Source organism: Nannospalax galili, unplaced genomic scaffold (assembly GCF_000622305.1).
Source record: "Nannospalax galili isolate Female #2095 unplaced genomic scaffold, S.galili_v1.0 scaffold444, whole genome shotgun sequence".
NCBI lineage: Eukaryota > Metazoa > Chordata > Mammalia > Rodentia > Spalacidae > Nannospalax > Nannospalax galili.
In genome coordinates this window covers 3,217,559-3,231,993 of record NW_008354022.1, presented here as the reverse complement: position 1 = coordinate 3,231,993, position 14,435 = coordinate 3,217,559, and the positions used below count along the sequence as shown (strand labels likewise).

At 45.3% G+C, this 14,435-nt stretch overlaps 1 long non-coding RNA gene across 1 annotated transcript in view; it reads left to right on the top strand.

Moving 5' to 3' along the window:
- Positions 1-13,621, top strand: part of LOC108491695 — a 49,492-nt gene extending 35,871 nt beyond the window's left edge. Inside the window, exon 3 of the long non-coding RNA XR_001872863.1 lies at positions 13,522-13,621. This is a non-coding gene — a long non-coding RNA (uncharacterized LOC108491695). The remainder of the gene's footprint in view (positions 1-13,521) is intronic.
- The last annotated feature ends 814 nt before the right edge of the window (positions 13,622-14,435 follow it).

Sequence of the window (14,435 nt, the reverse complement as noted above, 5' to 3'; positions counted from 1 at the left end):
AAGAGTATAGCACAACACAGGCTTATTTTACATTACATGAGTTCTAGAAATGGAACTCAGGTTCTCAGATTTGCACAGAAAGCACTTGACCAACTGAGCCATATCCTGTTATCCCCTTATTTACCTTTCTTAAATTAGAAAGCACCCAATCAAATCTATTTTCTTATTGGGAAATGTTTGAAAAGCTGTGGCCCTGACCTTTGACTCTTCTTGTTATGGGCCAAATGTGAAATGGCCCCCGTAGGCTCGTGGGTTTCAACAATTGGTCCCCAGCTTGTGAAGGTGATTTGAGACGTTATGGAAAACTTGGGGCAGGAATTCTCTGAAACTATGAGCCCAATACATCATTTTTACTTTAAGTCCCTTCAGAGTCAGGCTTTGTGGTGGTGGCTTATAATCTCAGCTTTCAGGAGGCTGAAGATATTCATAAGTTCAAGGTCTACCTGGGTTACAGAGTGAGTTTAAGATGAATGTGAACAACTTCATCTGCCTCAAAATAAAAACTTAAAAGGGTGCTGGAGATGAGGCTCAAGAGCAGAGAGCACTTGCCTAGAATCCCCTAGTGAGAGGTTGGGATGTGGCTCAGTGGTAAAGTATCTGCCTAGAATCCCCCAGTGAGGGGCTGGAGGTGTGGCTCAGTGGTAGAACACCTGCCTAGAATCCCCCAGTGAGGGGCTGGGGGGTAGCTTAGTGGTAGAGCACCTGCCTAGAATCCCCCAGTGAGGGGCTGGGGGGTAGCTTAGTGGTAGAGCACCTGCCTAGAATCCCCCAGTGAGGGGCTGGGGGGTAGCTTAGTGGTAGAGCACCTGCCTAGAATCCCCCAGTGAGGGGCTGGGGGGTAGCTTAGTGGTAGAGCACCTGCCTAGAATCCCCCAGTGAGGGGCTGGGGGGTAGCTTAGTGGTAGAGCACCTGCCTAGAATCCCCCAGTGAGGGGCTGGGGGGTAGCTTAGTGGTAGAGCACCTGCCTAGAATCCCCCAGTGAGGGGCTGGGGGGTAGCTTAGTGGTAGAGCACCTGCCTAGAATCCCCCAGTGAGGGGCTGGGGGGTAGCTTAGTGGTAGAGCACCTGCCTAGAATCCCCCAGTGAGGGGCTGGGGGGTAGCTTAGTGGTAGAGCACCTGCCTAGAATCCCCCAGTGAGGGGCTGGGGGGTAGCTTAGTGGTAGAGCACCTGCCTAGAATCCCCCAGTGAGGGGCTGGGGGGTAGCTTAGTGGTAGAGCACCTGCCTAGAATCCCCCAGTGAGGGGCTGGGGGGTAGCTTAGTGGTAGAGCACCTGCCTAGAATCCCCCAGTGAGGGGCTGGGGGGTAGCTTAGTGGTAGAGCACCTGCCTAGAATCCCCCAGTGAGGGGCTGGGGGGTAGCTTAGTGGTAGAGCACCTGCCTAGAATCCCCCAGTGAGGGGCTGGGGGGTAGCTTAGTGGTAGAGCACCTGCCTAGAATCCCCCAGTGAGGGGCTGGGGGGTAGCTTAGTGGTAGAGCACCTGCCTAGAATCCCCCAGTGAGGGGCTGGGGGGTAGCTTAGTGGTAGAGCACCTGCCTAGAATCCCCCAGTGAGGGGCTGGGGGGTAGCTTAGTGGTAGAGCACCTGCCTAGAATCCCCCAGTGAGGGGCTGGGGGGTAGCTTAGTGGTAGAGCACCTGCCTAGAATCCCCCAGTGAGGGGCTGGGGGGTAGCTTAGTGGTAGAGCACCTGCCTAGAATCCCCCAGTGAGGGGCTGGGGGGTAGCTTAGTGGTAGAGCACCTGCCTAGAATCCCCCAGTGAGGGGCTGGGGGGTAGCTTAGTGGTAGAGCACCTGCCTAGAATCCCCCAGTGAGGGGCTGGGGGGTAGCTTAGTGGTAGAGCACCTGCCTAGAATCCCCCAGTGAGGGGCTGGGGGGTAGCTTAGTGGTAGAGCACCTGCCTAGAATCCCCCAGTGAGGGGCTGGGGGGTAGCTTAGTGGTAGAGCACCTGCCTAGAATCCCCCAGTGAGGGGCTGGGGGGTAGCTTAGTGGTAGAGCACCTGCCTAGAATCCCCCAGTGAGGGGCTGGGGGGTAGCTTAGTGGTAGAGCACCTGCCTAGAATCCCCCAGTGAGGGGCTGGAGGTGTGGCTCAGTGGTAGAACACCTGCCTAGAATCCCCCAGTGAGGGGCTGGGGTGTAGCTTAGTGGTAGAGCACCTGCCTAGAATCCCCCAGTGAGAGGGGCTGGGGTATGGCTCAGTGGTAGAGCACCTGCCTAGAATCCCCCAGTGAGGGTCTGGAGGTGTGGCTCAGTGGTCTGCCTAGCATAGTCAGTATTTTGAGTTCAATGCCCATTTTGGTCACAATAACAAAATTTACCTAATACACATTGAACAATGGTTGACAAAGGTTAGTTTCAAAGTTCCCAAATGCACAAGACTTTCAGGATTGCCTTCCACATTTCCTTTCCTAAACTTGTTCAGAGATTAGACTCTAACATTTGGAACTAGATGGAACAAAGCCAGCAATCACTGATGGTAGTGCAAAGCCATTGGTACAGTCCACATTCATTTAAGAGGGGCCCCAAGTCCTTTCTGCTTTGGAGACCACATTTTATCATCTCCCTCTTTTGTCCAAACTGATCTTTGATATAAAACTGCTTGAAAAATGAGTGTTCTTAGGGAATCATTCCCTAAAAAGTGCAGCTCCCAGTTGTCTTGGAGACTGGGGTCCTGAAGCCCAGACTAAGGATCGTCCTTCTGACCATGTGCTTTTCTCCTGAGGAGAAAGGTCTTGAAATGCAATTTATTGTGAAACACTCAGTGGCCACAGTGCTCCAACAGTCAATGATATTCCTTTTATTACCACTCAGAAGAGAACAGAAAATGACACTGGGAAACAGTGAACTCCCCAGAAGGGCAGAGAAAGTCATTACATTCAACTTGCATCATATTTCATAATCAGAGCCCCACAGCCAGCGCTGACACTATCAAATGAGTTTGTTGAAGTCATGATAATATAAAATCCACTACCTTGGCCTCTACTAGTTCTTTTCTGTTTTGGTCCTTAGCTGGGGTCAGGCCGTTAATCATACCATGCAGAGAATGGTCCAGACCCATGTACTCTCAATGGCATAAATTGAAAATACATCAGAATAAGTGGGGAACACCATCTTTAATTGGTTTCGGTTTGGGGCCTGTGATAGTATGAATGAGAACTATTCCCCATAGGCTCATGTGCTTGAATACTAGGTCCCCAGAAAGTGGCAGTGTTTGGGGAGGTCATGGAGCCTTTAGGAAGTGGAGCCTTGCTGGAGGAAGTGAATCACTGGGGGTGGGCTTGGAAGTTTACAGTCTCACTCCATTGCTTGTCTCACTCTACTTCCTCTTCTCTCTCTGGTTCTTGTGTGAGGATGAAATGTGATCAGCCAGCTTTCGGCTCCTGCTGCTGTGCCATTCCTTCCCTGTCACAATGGACTCTCCCTTTGGAAATGTAATTCAAAATAAACCCTATAAACCCTTTTCTTCCTTCAGTTGCTTTTGGTTGTAGTATTTTATCACAGCAACAGAAAAGTAACTTATGTAGGGGCAGTGGCTTCTAAAGAGCTGGAGTGTTATTGCCATTAAAACTTACAAGGTGCTGGGGAGATGGCTCAGTCAGTAAAGTGTTTAACCAGGGAGTGGGAGGACCTGAGTTTGGCTCATCAGGACCCACGTAAAAAGCAAGGACCAGGAGTTTGCCTATGTAACATCAGAGTTGGGAGGGTAGGGACAGAGCTGGTAGACTCCTGGAGTTCATTGGCCAGTCAGTCTAAGTCCATCAGTGAGCTCTAGGTTCAGTAAGAAACCTTGCTTCAAAAAATATAAAGAGGGACTGGAGAGATGTATTGTCAGTTAAGAGAACTTGCTGCTCTTGCAGAGGACCCAGGTTCAGTTTCTAGCACCCACATGGTGGCTAACAACCATTTGTACCATCAGCTCCATTGGATCCAATATCCTCTTCTGGCTTCCTCATGCACCAGGCATATACACAGTGCATACAGGCACATGCATCAAATCAAATCAAATCAAATCAAATCAAATCAAATCAAATCAAATCAAATCAAATCAAATCATCTTTTAAAAAGGTAAGGAGACAGACTGAGGAAGATACCTGACATCTCCACTTCTGGTCTCCACAGGCATGTGTACAAATGTGCGCATATACCTGAAAGCATGCTAGTAGGTACATAGACCACATATACACACATAAAGAAATAAACAGGGGGGTGGAGAGATGGCTCAGAGGTTAAGAGCACTGACTGCTCTTGCAGAGGAACTGGGTTTGATTCCCAGCACCCACATGGTGGGTAACAACCATCTGTTAAGTCCAGGTCCAGGGTTTCTGATGCCTTCTTCTGACATCCATGGGCATTGCACACCACAGGTGCACTTACATACAAGCAGGCAATATACTCATACACATAAAAAAAGAAATAAACAAAAAAATTCACTTAACAGAAGCACTGTGATTGGCTCAGGGAGGAATGTGGCCCCTTCTGGCTTACAGAGGGCATAAAATTAACACTAAGAAGATATAGAGAGGCAGATGGGGTTTCCCAGTGACTGTATGAATTATCATAAAGGATTGAATGGGAATTCTACAGAACCAAAGTAGGCTATCACAAATACTTGTATAAATGCATATTTTAGTATTCTATTTTGCTTTTTGTATTTTCTGGCATAAGGCATATATATTTTTTTAAATTTAAGAGTATTTTGGCCGGGTGTGGTGGTGCATGCCTTTAATCCCAGCACTTGGGAGGCAGAGATGGGAGGATCTCTGTGACTTCAAGGCCAGCCTGGTCTACATAGTGAGTTCCAGCACAGCTGGGGGCTACAGGGAGACCCTGTCTCAAAAAGACCAAAAAAAAAAAAGAGTATTTTGAAAAGTCGGGCATAATGGTGCATGCCTTTAATACCAGTACTCAGGAGGGGAGGCAGAGGCAGGCAGATATCTGTGAAGCTGCCAGGGTCAGCTTGGTCTACATAGAGAATTCCAGGCAATTGAGGTTACAGGGAGACCCTGTCTCAGAAAACAAAACAAAACAAAACAAAAATAGCATTTTGAAAAGAAACTATATAAGCTAATATTATTAATTTAGAGAAATGTACAAAGAATATCTTGGGGCCTCTTGTTTGTCAGGAATATTATATCCAAGCTAGGCATGTATATTTACAAACACATGTGTTCTGGGCCTGGTGGTGCAGCTTCTTGGAAGATTTAGGCAGGAGGATGGCAAATTCACAGTGGTCTTGGCCTACCTCAGAGTGATTTTAAGATGAGTCTGGGTAACTTACTAAGACCCTGTCTCAAAATGAAAAGTAAGAAGAGCTCTGGAGGTGTAGCTTAAAGTCTTAGAATTCCCCAGTGAGAAGCTGGAGGTAGACTTAGTGGTAGAGAAATTGCCTAGAATCCCCCAGTGAGGGGCTGGGGATGTGACGCATAACAGAACATCTGCCTAGAATCCCCCACTGAGGGGCTGAGGGTGTTGCTCAGTGGTAGAGCACCTGCCTAGTGTTCCCCACTGAGGGGCTAGGCATGACTTGATAGTGGAGTGCTCGTTTAGCATGTGGAAAGTCCCAGGTTCAATCTAAGTATTTAACAAGAAGCACATGTCCACAGGATAAAATCTTGCAATGGTTCCCTCATTCATGAACCTTTTTCCTGACCTTACATCTTAACACACAATTCCAGTAATCTCTACTTCCATCTTTTTGATAATCTCTAGCTCCATTTTTTTGAATTTATGGATATCCCCCTCTCCCTCACCTCATCTCTTTGCCCTTTAAACACAGCAGCCTTCACGTTTCTTCCGGCTATTACAGAGATACTCTGCAGTATTTCCTGTATTTACACTGACTGGTTAATCCTTTTTTTTCTGTGATTCTAAGGTCACAAAGTTTTTAAGTGTCTGACAGATGTTCAAAACCAGGTAATCTCAATTCCTGCAATAGATCTGCTGTTCATCTTTCACAAGGTGCTGGAAAGGTCTAGGAAGATGCTGGAGACAGTAAAGTTAGTATGAAGCTCCAGGCCATGATAAAAATGCAATAATGCAGATCACACCATTATTGAAACAATAAAAGTATAAATGATGGGGTAGAAAATCAAATTAGCAAAATAAACATTGGAATCAAGAAGCCTGCACTGCCAGACTTAGTGGTGCATATCTGTAATCTTGTCTCAAAAATAAATGCAAAGAGGAAGAGGTGGAAGAGGAGGAAAGAGGAGAAGGAGGAGGAAGAAGAGGAAGAAGACAAGGAGGAAGAAAAAGCAAGTTGGGAAACTTTTTAAAGACGACTGACTCAATCAAATTTGTTCATAGATAAAACCCATCAAAGAGTTTGGGGCAGCAGTTCTTGAATGTGCCAGAAATGGAAGGGAGGTGTCTCCTTCATGGGAGTTCCAGGAGTTAGTGGATTGACATACAGCATTCTCAAGGGATCAAGGTCTGACCCAGTGCCCTCCACCCCATCCAGCTGTCACTCAGACATGAGAACTCCACAAAGCCATCCTCAGATCTACACACTGGCATTTTCCGCTGAAAGAATCCTTCCATTTGAAAGGACTGGAGGGCACAGTCCAGAACACCCACTAGATGGAGGTGAGGGTATTTGAAAAGGAATTGCTGTTGACAGATACTTAAGACCAATGATCCATTAGAGAGAGGTGTGTGCAGGGGTGTGGGAGTGGTAGCTGGGAAGAGGAACAGGAATCAGCTACATTATTATTTTGTCATTATTTTGACCTGAATACTTTAGAGCCAGGTGTATTGTGTTCACTTCTATTTCTTTGGGATAGAGTACTTTGGTTAAGCTGCTGATAATCATAACTATTATGTTTTGTTAATTTTGCATTTGTGTGTGTGTGTGTGTGTAAGTGTGGGTGTATGTGTGTATGTGTGTGTATGTGTGGAACAACTTGAAGAAATTAGTTCACTCCTTCTACCATGTGAGTCCCAGGAATCAAACTCAGGTTGTGAGACTTGGCAGCAAAGACTTTTACCCCCGACACATCTCACCAGCCCCTCCCCACACCCCCATTTTTTTGACAAGGTGTCACTCTGTAGCTCAGGCTGGCCTACAACTCATGAGCAGTTCTTTTGCCTTGGCCGATTCAAACCCAGGTCTTCTGCAAGAACAGCCAGTGTTCTTAACCTCTGGGCCATCTCTCCAGCCCCCAGCCTTATTATTTTTTTAAAAAAATTTACAGAGATGGCTCAGCAGTTAAGAGCACTGGCTGCTCTTGCAGAAGAGCTGGGTTCAGTTTTGGGCACCTACACTGCAGCTAACAACTATCTGTAACTCCAGTTCCAGGGGATCCGACACCCTATCCTGGTCTCTGAAGGCATTGCATGACATTGGTGCACTTACATACATGCAGACAATACACTCATATATTTAATAAATAAATAAATAAGACTTTTTACATTTATTCATTCATTTTAAGTGGAGTTGGGGGGGGGCATCCTCATGACGTGGCACACATGTGGCTGTCAGAGAATATTACTTATTGGAGTTGGTTCTCTCCTTCCATCATGTGGAACCCAGGAATCAAACTCAGATCGTCAAGCTGGGTGGCAAGTTCCTTTTCCTGCTGAGTCAGCTTGCTGATCCCCTACCTTATTTTTGAGACAGAATTTTTCACTAAGCCTGGAGCTTATTTATTCCTTTGGACTGACTGGCCCAGAGCCCCAAGGACCTTCCAATCTCTGCATTTCCAGCTTTGGGATTACAGTTGCCCACCACCATGCCTGATTTTTATGTTTCTGCTGGGTCCTCATGGTTGTGTGATAATTACTTTATCATCTGAACCATCTCTTTAATCCTTTGTTTTTTGAGACAAGGTCTCAGTATACAACCCAGGATGGCCAGAAACTCACTCACTCACTATGTAGCCCAGACAACCCTGTAATTAACAATCCTCCTGTATCAGCCTCCCAAGTGCCAGGATAAAAGCTGTGCAGCACTATACCTGGCTACATAATTTTATCTATTATATTGCTTCTCTGAAATTTGCCTTCTGGTTTCATAACCTAAAATCCGAGTTTCATTTTCAAATGTATTTCAAATGTATTTCTTTTAAATTCTTGCAGAAAATTTGTGACCAAATAAACATATATCCCACTGGAAAAGTGAAGTTGAAAGACTATCTCAGTAAGTTTAGGATTGACTTTATGTTAGTTTTTCCAATTATTAAGATAAAGTAATAAATACTGACCAAAGTGTGACTTTTTGTCATTGTGACAAATGCCAGGAAGAGAAACAATTTAAGGGAGAAAAATCTATTTTGGCTTGTGTTTTCAAAAATATCTGTTCATGATCATTTGGCTCCATTTTTTTCTGGCCTGTGGTAAGACCTGAAAGGCACTGTGATGGAAAGGTGCTCACCTCAAGGTGGCCAGGAAGCAGAGCAAGAGATGGTGGGGAAGAGACCAGGAAAATGTTCTAACTTTCTGGGACATATCCCCTGGGATCTACTTTCTTCACTGAGGTTACCCCTCTCCTGATGTTTCCACCAGCTTCCAGTAATGCTATCAAATTGTCAAATTGTGATCCCATTGATGGGTTAATCTGCTAGATTACAGACCCTTCTGTAGCTTTCTGTGGGACAGAAGGCTGGTAAAGAACACAGACTGTGGTCTGGATGTCTCCTCATTTCTTATAGCTGTAGGCCTGCCCCCCTCCCTACTGCCCAGACCACAAACAAGTATAAATTATACCTAATCTTTTTTTTTGTTGTTGTTGAAAAGACGTGCTTGTCATTTTTTTTATGTTTGTTTGTTTGTTGTCGTGATTATATCTAATCTTTACCATTGCCTTTCTGACTTCCAATATGTAGGCTGGGTCACTGCCCCCGCCAAAACAACAAAAATAACGACAAAGAAAAATAAACCTATAAAAGTTAGAAATCTGTTGCAAAGCAGTTTCCTCCCAATTGAGATATCACCTCCAGCAGGGAGAGGGGAGCAACAGGAGACTCAGAAGCCCAGAAAACTTCACACGTCTGGAAGTGCTGAAGATTTACCAGGGCCATACCCCAGGGTTATAGAAACAAGAAACAGCTGCAGGGGGAGGCAGAGGACCTTTGACCAGTTGAGCTACTGAGTGGAGATTCTCAAACCTGTTGAGCTGCCTGCAAATTGTGCGGAGAGCTTCATGGTTTGCAGCTTTCATGAGTCATCGCCCATGCTGGGGGTGGGGGTGGGGCTTTTGGTGATGCAGCCATCTTTGAGTGCCCCTGCTCCTGTAAGTAATCCTTCATCCACAGTCCTGTAACTATCCCCAACAGAAACTCATTGGCTCACCAAGTTGGACATTGGTATAATTGTTACTTTTGTCTGCTGTGGATTTCCTTTCCAGTCAAGCATCTGTAACTCTCTTAATAAAACACTTCTGAAGGAAAATTTCATGTCAGCTCCTCTCTATGAACCTGTGGTAAGTCATAACACAATCCATTTATGAAGACAGAGCCTTGTGATCCAACACTTCCCAAGGGCTCCCGAGACTGCAAGCTATTTGCTTCTGAAACTGAGCTTTCAACACAGAAGTCTTTTTCAGGACACAGTTCACATCTGCCCATAACAATTAGCAAACCAAAATAGTGCACATGGTATTTTTAGTCACTATTTAGTTATATGAGATGCCTTTTAAAATATTTTACTTATTATTTTATGTGTATGAGTGTGTTGTCTGCATGTGTGTAAGTGCACCCATGTCGTGCAGTGCCCATGGAGGTCAGAAGAAGGCATCAAATCCCCTGGAACTGGGGATGGTTGTCAACCACTATGTGGGTGTTGGGAATCGAACCTGGGTCCTCTGCAAGAGCAGTTAGTGCTCTTAACTGCTGAGCCATCTCTCCAGCTCTGAGATGCCCTTTTTAAATGATTTATTTTTTTAGTTATGTGTCTGTGTGTGTGTATGTGCACTATAGGAGTGCAATGCCCACTGAGGCCAGAGGAAGGCGTTGCAGCCTCCTGAAGCTGGAGTTATAGGTAGTTGTGAGCCAGCTGACCTAGGTGTTGGGACCTAAGCTCAGATTCTCTGCACGAACAGCTATCATTTTAAACTCTTGAGCCATCTCTCCAGCCGAGATTCTACTTTCTTTTAATGAAAAAATTTATTTATTTTTATTTTATGTGTATGGGTGTTTTGCCTGAATGTACGTAAATGCACCCATGATGCACAGGGCCCACATAGGCAAAAAAGGGCTGTTGGATTCCCTGGGACTGGAGCTATGGAGGGTTGTTACCTGCCATGTGGATGTTGAGAACCCAGTCTGGGTCCTCTGCAAAAGGAGGCAGTTGCTCTTACCTGCTGAAGCCCTTACTCCAGCCCAAGATGCTATTTTTTAAACTTTTATTTTTTGCCTCTCCAGAAACATTTTAGGGTGCTCTCTCTGCATCCTATCAGCAATGCCCTATGTCAGTGACTTTTCTGGTTGCTGTGACAAAATAGCTGACAGAAGCAACTTAAGGGACAAGGATTTATTGTGGCTCACAGTTTGAGGATACAGTCCATCATGGTGGGAAGGCATGGCAGCAGGAGCGTGAGGCAGACGCTCACATGGCATCCACAGTCAGGAAGCAGAGAGATGAATGCTGGTGCTCAGCTCACTTTCTCCTTTTTATTCAGTCCAGGACCCCAGCCCATGGGATGGTGCTGCCCACATTCAGGGTGGGACTTCCCACTTCAGTTCAATTTGTCTGGAAACATCTCATAACATATCCATGGTGAGTTGAAATCTTATTAAATTGGCAATCAGGCTAAACCATCAATGACAGAGTAGAGACAAGCTATGCTCTTGGAGCATTGTGCACCTCTATGGCTCCTGCTCTCATGAATCATGCACACAACCTCTCTCTGATGTGGCCCCAGCCACTCTACTAGACAATACTCCAGGAATGGGACACGATATGGGTGTGTCTCAATAGTTCCTCAAATGTGGGACCCAGGCTTTTGCCCCCAAATCTCTGGCAATGCCTTCCATGATCTAGAACCTCTCTCCTCTGTGCTTCCTCCTGCTATGTCAGCTTGGCACCTTGTCCAGCCTTTGCCTATGCTTCTTGTCCCACAATGCTTTTCTCCTTCATCTCATTGTCTTTCAAATATTCCTCAACACTCCTGTCAATCATTACCTCCCCATGGAAACTCAGGTATCTATTTGTTTTTTCAAAATAAGAATTTTTTACATTCTGTAATTTTTCTCTCTCTTTTAAAAATCAAATCTGGAAAATAATTAATTCTATAACTGAATTTTAAAAGTTTATGCAATTCATTTTGAAAGACACATCCCCAAATGTAAAGTTATAGGGTTGGGATGCACTTGAGCACTTGAATGAAAAAATATTTGCAATTCTAATCTTGAGAACATCAGATTTCAACAGAAGGAGCTTGAAGCTTTGATGAGGGTTTCTCCTCCACTGCTTATGAAGAGGCTCACATTTCTGGTGTCATCTGGTGTGGAGTCACCATGAAAGAAACAGCTTGATAAGAAAATGCAACACCCATTAGCTCTTCACTCAGATGCTTGAGATTTGAAGTAAAGTTAATTGGATTTGTTGACAGATCCAAGAATCAGTCTACAATGGTGCTTCCCAAAGGAGGCTGCATGGGACACTGGTTCTAAGAGAAATAAGTATCTTGTGAAAAACTATTGTGTGATATAAATTGGGGAAGTGTAAACTTGAGCAAAATTAAATGATTTTTTTTAATCATTGCAAAAATTCTCAGACTTTACTCTGCTAAATCTGCACTGTCTATCTCCTGCAGGAGGCTGTGGTATTCCCACTACTCATTTTTAATTGACTACTAATTTCCTTTTAAAAAATTGAGTATGTTGTAGTTGTGTGTGTGTGCAGGTGTGCATGCCTGTCCCAGTTAGCTTTGTCAAGTTGACACAGTCTAGAGTCCTCTGAGAAATGAGTCCCAATTGAGGGATTTCCCAGATCAGATATGCCTGTGGGCAAGTCTGTGGGGGGAATGTCTTGATAGTTAATTGATGTGGGTGGGCCCAGCACACTGTGGGCAGCACCATTCCCTAGGCAAGTGGTCCTCGGCTGTGTAAGAAAGCTAGCTGAACATGAGCCTGTGAGTGAGCCAGCAAGCAGTGTTCCTCCATGGTTTCTGTTTCAGGTGCCTGGCCCGACCATTAGTGATGGACTGTGATCTAGAAATGTAAACCAAATAAACTCTTTGCTTCCCTAAGCTGCATTTGGCCAGAGTGCTTTGTCACAACAACAGAAAGAAAACAGTGCCAGTGTATGCACACACGAAGGCAAGAGCAGGCCATCCATCATATATCTTCCTCTACTGGGACAGAGTCTGTAACTGAACCATACGATGGTTATTGTGTTAAGCTGGCTAGGCAGTGAGCTCTCAGGGCCTGCCTGTCTGCACCTCACAATGCTGTAGTTATAGGCACACTCCTTCAGCCATGTCTGTCTTTTTGTTTTTAAACCTGGGTATTGAGGATTCTAACTCAGATCCTCATGCTTGCAGAACAACCTCTCTTACCCATTCCCTGAGCTGGCTCCCTACCCAAAGGACTAACCTCTTCTTTGATTGACTATCTTGGATTTCTGTGCATGAGGGAATACGTTTTGGGGAAAGCATGTTGTCCTCTGAGATGGAGGTCTTGCTGCTGGTTTCTGAGGCTAGAGGCTCAGACTTAAGGATAATTAAACTTCCATGCTGTCCCTGCATTGCCACTTACCATGAATTCTGTCTTTTCAGAGAGCTACAATGTCTGAAATCCTATGGGAGGGCTGCATCTCATTTCCTGTGTACTGTGCCAACCTTTCAGTCTTGACCTTACCACAAGAATGCACCTAATGGGGGAGGGAGTGCTCACATTCTCTTGGCCATTTTTTAGAGAGGCTGTGATGGTTCTTAGTGACTGTCGGCTTGACAGGATGGAGAATCACCTAGGAGACACCTCTGAGGAAGTCTGTGAAGGACACTCTAGATTGAATTATTTGAGGAGAGGAGACCCACCCTGAGTATGGATGGCACCATCCCATGGGCTCAGGTCTAGGGCTGAATAAAAAGGAGAAAGTGAGCTGAGCACCAGCATTCATTTCTCTGCTTCCTGACTGTGGATGCAATGCAAAAAGCTGCCTCATGATCCTGCCACCATGCCTTCTTGCCATGATGGACTGCATCTTCAAACTGGGAGCCAGAAGAAACCTTTCTTTCCTTAAGTTGCTTTTGTTAGAGCTTTTGGTAACAGCAATGAGAAAAATAACCAGTATGGTGGGGGGGATAGAAAAGAGATGAATTCTTGGTAGATGTTCAGCATGTGGATATGAGAGCAGTCAATAAATGAGGAGTCAGGCATGGCTGGCTAAGCATGGGGCAGAGAGTATGAGCAAAACCACATCTGAAGTATCTGATGTAGATATCCAAATTGACTAGAAAGTTCTGGAAAATTCTAAGGGTAAACACTTGTAGTAAAAATTTTTTGGTTTGGTTTATTTGTTCCCTGGGAGAGTCTCACATTGTAACTTGGGCTCTCTTTAAATTTGAAATCCTCATAGATCCTCTGGATGATTCCATGCCCAGCCACCACGTGACTACAATCACATGAGAGACTCCAAGCCAGACTGTCAGTGGAAAGGGGACAGATACAACTCCACACTGTCATGGTCAGTAGCCTGATCAGTTCTCTTAATCTTTTACCATGATTCAGGAAAACCCAGGATTCCTGGCTTCAGAGTAGAGAAGAATTTCAGGACTAGCCAGTATGAAGTAGAATTGAGGATTTGTTAAAGACAGAAAAAGAAGAGGGCTGGAGAGATGACTCTGTGGTTAAGAGCACTGGTTGCTCTGGCAGAGGACCTAGGTTTAGTTCCTAATACCCACGTGGCAACTCACAACCAACCATAACTCCAGTTCCAGGGGATCTGTTTCGCTTGTCAGGCCTCTGTGGCCATTGCACACATATGGTGCACTGAACATATGTACAAAACATTTTTTATTTAAAATTTTTATTTAAAATAGGAAAAAAGGGGGGCCTCGGGGAGTGTTGTTGACTCTAGAGCAACCACACTGGAAAGTCTTTACCCAGCATGGAGAATGGCTTCCTTACAGCCACATAGATGGAGCCTGCATTCAGCCTCCCCGACACTATATATTTCAGCCCCTCCCAGAACCCCTGTAATTAGGCCAGAACTGCCTACAAGTAGTTCTGAGGAGTGGCTGGAAACTCAGGTGAGGGGCTAGTGGTCCTCCCCACCCCTCCATCTATGTCTGAGCATCATCAGTCCACAAATCCAATCCTGAATCTCTCATCAGCTGGCACAGCTGATCTGCTGAAGATGGCGCCTGCTACGCTCCATAAACCTGCTCTACAGCAACAGGTTTCTAAGTGACTTTCCCCTTCCTCGACTCCTGTTCCCCTGTTTGATAATCAAGATCATAGGGTATCTCCTGAAGTGCCTTGGGTGGGATT